Source organism: Neolamprologus multifasciatus, chromosome 18 (genome assembly GCF_963576455.1).
Source record: "Neolamprologus multifasciatus chromosome 18, fNeoMul1.2, whole genome shotgun sequence".
Taxonomy (NCBI): domain Eukaryota; kingdom Metazoa; phylum Chordata; class Actinopteri; order Cichliformes; family Cichlidae; genus Neolamprologus; species Neolamprologus multifasciatus.
In genome coordinates, this window is record NC_140456.1 from 2,300,355 (window position 1) to 2,306,997 (window position 6,643).

A 6,643-nucleotide genomic window follows, 5' to 3' on the forward strand; every position below is an offset into this window, starting at 1 on the left:
CCTGTAGATTGTTCTTGTTAAACAAAGGCTCTCTTTCAGTCATCTTAACTCAAGTCAAACTAAAGAGGAAGTAAATCTGGGCATTTGTGGACGAGTAAAAGTGCAGCGCTGTAAAGAAAAGATCTGGATTCATAATCAAAATCAAACCAAGCACTTTATCAGTAAAAGGATTGAAGATTTTCAGGAACTTCAGGTTGAGCTGTTGGAGTTTGTGGGTCAGGGTGATCGGACCGCCTCAGAGGTCTGGGTTTGTGGGTTAAAGTGTGAGCGATGAATTTTGGAGTTTATTCGAGTCTCACAAATAAAAACGGAGGCTGAAGTCACGCTGACCTTTTACTTGCAGAATCACGGAGACCACCTGCTTCCCTCTGAGTCAGAGCAACCCAAAACTGAAATGCCAGCACAGAGTGTGCTCGACAGATTATATTTGTGAAGGACAGATCGGATCAACCCGCGTGGCGTTTTCACTGATGTCGATTCACTTTCTCCCGCCGTCGCTCCTCCCCAGCTGAGCAGGAATTATCCGACGATCGGGTTTGCGGGCCGAGTTTAGGGCAAACCAATTATCTGCAGCGCTACAGGGTGACAGACACTTTTAATTGTCTTCCACGAGGCAATAAAAGGTGTTTGTCAACTGGCTGGATGTGGACTTTGTAAATCTGTTGTGGCTCTTGGAGTTTAATTAAGCCTGGAGGATAAATCGAGCCATAAAGTCAAGGTGCTCTTTGGAGGAAGGCTCGGCTGTCTGTCAGGAGGTCTGCGGATGTCACACGGTGTCTGCAGTTGTTTTTATTAAACTCAAGATTCACAAGTTGACTCAGATTCAAGTCATTTCTCTAAAACACTATGATATCTAATATTTCAGTCTCAGTAAATTCTCCAATGCAGAAGTTATCTATCAGAGATTGGAAGTGTTTTTCTAATCGAGTCACGCTGTGAACAGAAAGAAACTTAAATGCCAAACAAACCCCTCGTGCTTGACCAATGCTACGAGGACTATTTTGTTCTGGAGACTCTTTATATTTTAAGTGTTGCAGAAAAAGAGTTGACATTGATTTACAAGAAGGAGAAAAGGGAATTCGAGGAACGTCTGGAAACAATAAGGACCACTTTGTGTAGCTTCTCCCATTATCCTCAATATTGGGAACCACTGTCATATGAGAGAATTGTTCTTGTGACGACAGTGACATAAATTTCACATTTATTACCGTCTAATCTTCAGCGAGTCATCTGGAGCCTTGCTTGCAGCTCTGTTGGAGTTAGAAACTCCAGACCAGTAGTCTCATTGTTGACACAGGAAGTGGGCTTGTGTTGGCCCACAACTGCAGCTTGTGATCAGCTTGTGCAAACTGCTCTTGTGATGATATTGCCATAAATTTCACATGTACTAGCCTAAGTGTCTGCAGCCTCTGTGAGGCCTGCATGCTAACATTAGCGTGTTAGCATGCTCAAAGACATAATATCCTGCAGGGCAGCCGGGACAAAGCCCAGAAGCCCAGAAAACAAGAGTCCAGTAAACATGACTACCTAATGGGTCCAAAAATGGACACATGAGTTGAATTTCAAATATAAATATTTAATAATTTTGGATTCCTTCAGTTAGAACGTGCTGGTAAAGATATTACCTGTACCTACTGACCTTGTCTGCTGTCATTTGTGCAGAACGCCTGTAAACCCCTCGATGTCAACAACGCAGCGATTCATTTTTAGCGAGTGTCTTTCGAGCAGTTTGTCAGCACAGCTGTATTTTAAGTCATGTTTAACAAGCAAAGAGGAAAAAGTGGAGCTCAAAAGAGGAAGAAGAGACGAGAGCAGGATGAGCACATCGCCTCGACTTTGGACTTTAGCAGCGTTTTCAGTGACTTTGCGGAGCAAGAGCCCCGAAAGATTCTGTTTGTGTTTTTGTAAATGTCTGAAACATGGCTGCCACTCGTACTGTAATATGTTGTGTGACGTATGTAGAAGCTAGTCTACCGGGAATGAGTGTTGAATGAGGAATCCTATAAACGGGCGTGCTTGTTGAAAGGTGACCCATCAGTCTGTGATGACCTGTTGACATTATTGTCTACATGTTGCGTTAGCCAGGCTGAAGCTGTTCTGGGTTTGTCGTAGACGTGTTAAAGACGATGGTGTAAGCTTAAACAAACGTGTCACCACCACCAATCAGTCCATCAGAATCAGAACACTTTATTAAACCCAGAGGAAGTTAACCCTTTAAGACCTACCATAGAACCAAGTCCACCAGAGCTTATATTATATGTTTACATGCTGTGGAGCCATTTTTGGGAGCATTTCAAGTTGCTATACATCAATACAACCATTATAGCCCAGATTTTAATAATATGTCTGCATTAAGTGCATAGTAATTACATAAATTGCAAAAAAGTGCAATAAACTACAAAAAATTGAAAATCGTTTTTGTTTTTTTAACATATATTTCTAGTTAGAGAAATTTAAGAGGCTTATCCCTCAAAACTGTAAATACAAAAAAGTTGCACAAAATAGTTTCCCACCACAAGAAATTTATTTTGAGTGTCTTCATAGTTTTATTTTTGAAATACACCAATTTTTATATACTGCAGGAAAAATGAAAATAAATATTATAATGCAAATTTGCAAAAAAGCAGCATATGCATCAAAATAAACTATTTCCAGCAGTGCAATATGAGTCCTAAGCATCCCAGAAACCACACAGAAAGTCATAAAGTCAAACATAACTTTTAAAAACACCAGTATAGGCTCATGAGGCCCTGATGGTAAAAAAAAAACGACATTTCCGCGAAAATGACGTCACTTCCGGTTTCAGACAGGTCATGGCGGACATGCAAAAGTTCGCGCTGACGTCTATTCCAACGTAGGAAGTGTTACGAACAGCTGATCGGATCAGCAAAGCGTGTTTCTGGAATATTATGTTTTTGTTGCTGCAAGTGCTTTTTATGCAGTTTTTGCAAAACTATATGTGGAAGGAAACTGTGACCGAGGACAAGCTGATGGCATAAGATGTAAGTACAACTCCTCCGGTTTCATATGCAAAAAAAATTATTGCGCTAGCTTACGTGGTTGCAGAGCTACCGGGATTTAAAAATAGTTGCGCAAAACAGAGCGTGCCCGCTCCGACCGGTTTTAAAGGGTTAAGTGGTCACAGTTGCTCCAAGACAGTAAGACAAAAACTTGAATGGTGCCATCGATATTATTGATTATTGCTATTTGCTAATATTTTTGCACTTGTAGTGCTTGCAGTGTTTGCTGCACTGTGATGTGGTAGCAAAGCGATATCTGCCCTCGGGCCTTTCACAGAGTTGTTACGCCTCTGAACAGGCTGGCGGTCACATGATCCTCTCCCAACAACAAGCTGTTATGACATCATAATGTTTTGAAATTAAACGCCCTCTAGTGGTCAAGTTAAGCTTGTCACGCACGCTAGCATAGTAGTAGCTAATTAATGCTACAAATGTTTCACAAAGGGGTTTTATGTATATATGTTTGGGGCAAAGCAGCACGTGTAGCGAACAGAAGAGCTTTGCTACATAAGCTAATTTTTCAATTCGATTCAATTTTATTTATATAGCGCCAAATCACAACAACAGTCGCCTCAAGGCGCTAATGACCACGCCCTTAACTGTTTATTATAGAGAAGAGTGCCTGCGCTCTATTTTTAAATGGTAGACATTTAACTATAAGTTAGCACAGTAATTATTTTTCATATAAAACAGCACGAGCGCGTCCCGCAGCATGGTTTCCTTCCACCAGTGGGTTTTGCTGAAATCAAGTGAAAAGGACACAAAACAGCAACAACACTGTGATCCAGTTTCCCTGCTTTTTCAGTCTGATCAGCTGTTCAGCACTTCCTACTTTGGAGTATCCGTCATCATGTTAATTGTGCACAGTAACAATTTATTTTTACAAGTTTTGCAACAACTTGCAACAAAATGAACTTATGAACACAGTCAATTTCTTTGTATTTTATTGCACTTTTTTTGCAATATATTTATTTACTATGGACGTATTACATCGATATTGTTACATTTTGGGATATAAAGGTTGTATTGATGTGTAAATAGGGGTAATGCTCCAAAAATGTGAAGATAAGTTCTGGTGGATTTGTTCTGTGGTAGGTAATCAGGTTAATAACCATAAGTTCTTCACAGTTCATGCAATCTCTCCTTCTCTCTTCATTCTGGGGACAATAAATATATCTGTGCAAAATTTCATAACCCATCAAACAGTTGCTGAGCTGCAGTCTGGAGCGGAGGACGTCCACTGCTGTCCCTGCAGGTTCGGCAGTAATGCGGTTAAAAAGCACTTCAGCAGTCTGAGATTCTTTTGTCTGATTTTCAGGACAAAACAGCTTTTTGAACCCATCGTTTTGGCATGTGGTGGAGGATTTGAGAAGGATCTTGTTCCTTGGCGTCACCGTTGTTTGTCAGTGCTGCTGTTCCTGTGGAGAGATGTGCAAAAGTAAACAAATAAAATAAACAAATCTAGATATCTTCGTGTCAAGTGGAAATGCACAGCTTTTCTGTGGAAACCTTTGAGTACCACAAACCACAGCGCTCACACGGATGTCTGAAACATTGAAAATGCAGGACATCCTTCAGCCTCCACACGTGTCTCGTGAGCTGCAGCAGCTCGTGATCCTGCAGATCTGCAGGTGTGCTGTAGCCTGCAGGCCTTCAGGTGAGCGCACGGCTGACATCGCGTCTCTCTGTATCGCTGCAGCGTGAAATACCGACGTTTGCACTTCAAACGAGGGCGAGCGTTACTCAGCTGAAGCCTCAGATCACGTTCGCTCCCAAAATGTAAATCTTAACAGTGTCTGACTGCAGGTGTGGACGTTTGAAGGGCCGAGCGTTTGATCGACCCACCTCTTTGATCTCACACTCATTAGCTCAAGTTATTTTCAGGCTGCAGGAACACGAGCCCTCGCTTCCTGTGGTTTTTCCTTCCTTATCACCTCCTTTATCAGGATAGAGGGCAAAGGTCGTGGGTTGGAGCATCACTTTGCTTTGATGACTTTATTTTATGTCATTGCAGGAAAATACCTTCAAATATAAACACTATAAACAGTCCTGGACATGTTTTTGTAGATGATCTTTTAATTTGAAGACTCTGAGTTGGAAGATTTGCAGTTTCATTGCTGAAAGTTGAGTTGAACTGAAGCTGACTCAGTGTTTGTGTCTTTAAAGTGATTGTAATTCGACTCAGTTAATTCAGTTTTATTTTTAAAGCATCAAATCACAAAAACATTTGCCTGAAGCAGCTGTAATAGAAGAGTCACGGTGACGTCAGCTATCCGCTTCAGTTATTTTGAGAGCCCAACATCAGTTGCTACGAGTAACCGTTTGTAAATTGTGCCGAAGCCTCACTCAGACTGAGGCTGTGCGACGGCGAATGGAGGTAGGTGAGATCCAGAGTTTGATGGTGTGGACGTGTGATTCAATACGTGAGCCTGAAAGGGAAGAGGCCTCGAGGAAGGTCAACGAGGCGATGGCTGGATCAGATCAAGGAACGCCGGGAGGCGCTCTGGATCAGGCCAGATGGAGACGGGTGTGGAAGCACACAGACCAAAAGAAAAAGAGAAGAACACTCCCACAAAACAAAGAAGTGTTGTTCCTGATACGTTTGGTTTTGTTTGCTGTTATAAATCCATCACAGCCATTGGCTTTGAGCAGCGTGGCCTATACGGATCATTCCTCCTTGATGACTGCTTTATTTTTTATAGCTCACCCATCAGAGAGCTAATCTCAGCAGCTAATTGGAGTCACTGAACTGGACCTCTGGGCTGTTTGTATTTTATTGCTGTTATCAGAAGAATAATACGGCTGCTTGTCTGTACTGCGACTGTCCAAGAAGTCTAAGCTAATGTTTCACTGAGTGAAACGTCAGGATTTTATTGTTAATGAGCTCTAATTAGCAGCTGTCCGTGTGATGCACCGTACAGACTCCACCCTCTCGTCACTCCAACATGGTGCAGTCCACAAACTGATGCATGAGGTCATCTGACTCCATGATGATCAAGCCTTTGTGGGGGTTCGGACCATCTGTTGATCTTCTGCTCGATGAAGGTTTCTAATGACTCTGGCTGGAGCTTTTGGCTTTGTTGTTCTGCTCCGGGAGGATCAGACGAGACTAAATATGTCAAATTCCTGGAAGAACTGCAGACCGAGGCGCCCGCAGCGTCTTTTAACTGAGCGTCTGACTCACATAACCTGCGAACACGTCTTGATCTTTTTTGATGTTTGGGCGTCAAACCGAAGGAACAATTAAGACTTGATGACAGCCTCCTCCGTCCTGGCTGAGAGAATGAAAATGATTTCTCCGTGACATTGGCTTAATGTGTGGGCTGCCAATTATGTGAGGTGATACAGCATGCGTCAATGGTTCGGTAGATTAGGCGTGAGCGGCAGGTTTATGAAGCCGGTGGGACTGCAGAGGCCTCATTTGTCAGATTTGGAGCGGCTCGGACTGCCCGCTGCTCTCTTACAGCAAACTCTGCCTCTCTCTGTCAGATTCGCCTCCGATTGGAGAAAAAAAGGCTCGCAAACATGATTCAAATACAAAGGTTGGGACTTAGCTTTGGTTTGAACATCAGAATCATCACATCTGTTTCCAAGCTCTGAGGAGCCACAAGCACTTTCTATCT

At 42.6% G+C, this 6,643-nt stretch overlaps 1 protein-coding gene across 1 annotated transcript in view; it reads left to right on the forward strand.

The window, feature by feature from the left end:
* Positions 1-6,643, forward strand: part of tmeff1a (transmembrane protein with EGF-like and two follistatin-like domains 1a) — a 145,484-nt gene that overhangs the window by 17,266 nt on the left and 121,575 nt on the right. The gene's annotated exons all lie outside the window — the stretch shown is intronic.